Consider the following 340-nt stretch of genomic DNA (forward strand, 5'->3'; position numbering starts at 1 on the left):
AACGGACAAAAGTTCCTGATTCAGCTCCTCAAGGCCTTTCCAGGGAGCACCATGAAGCCATAGTTCTGATTCAAAATTTTTTTTTAAATGTCGTCTTTGCATACTAATAAGTAATGAATTATATTTTTAAGTGGTCGTGTTCTAAAACTCAATTTTTTAAAATTCTTTTTCGGTCAGAAATGTTTTTAAGGTTAATTTTATCTGTTGCATATCCCCGCTTTGTCTAATTCCGATATGAACCCACCCTACAATATACTTCCATGAAAACTTAAGCTTTATAAAATATAAAAAGCAAAATATACTTAAAAATAAAAGAAAATAAAAGAAAATCTTTTAAAAT

The sequence above is a fragment of the Acartia tonsa genome, chromosome 13 (genome assembly GCF_053477335.1).
Source record: "Acartia tonsa isolate MP-2025a chromosome 13, ASM5347733v1, whole genome shotgun sequence".
Lineage (NCBI taxonomy): Eukaryota > Metazoa > Arthropoda > Copepoda > Calanoida > Acartiidae > Acartia > Acartia tonsa.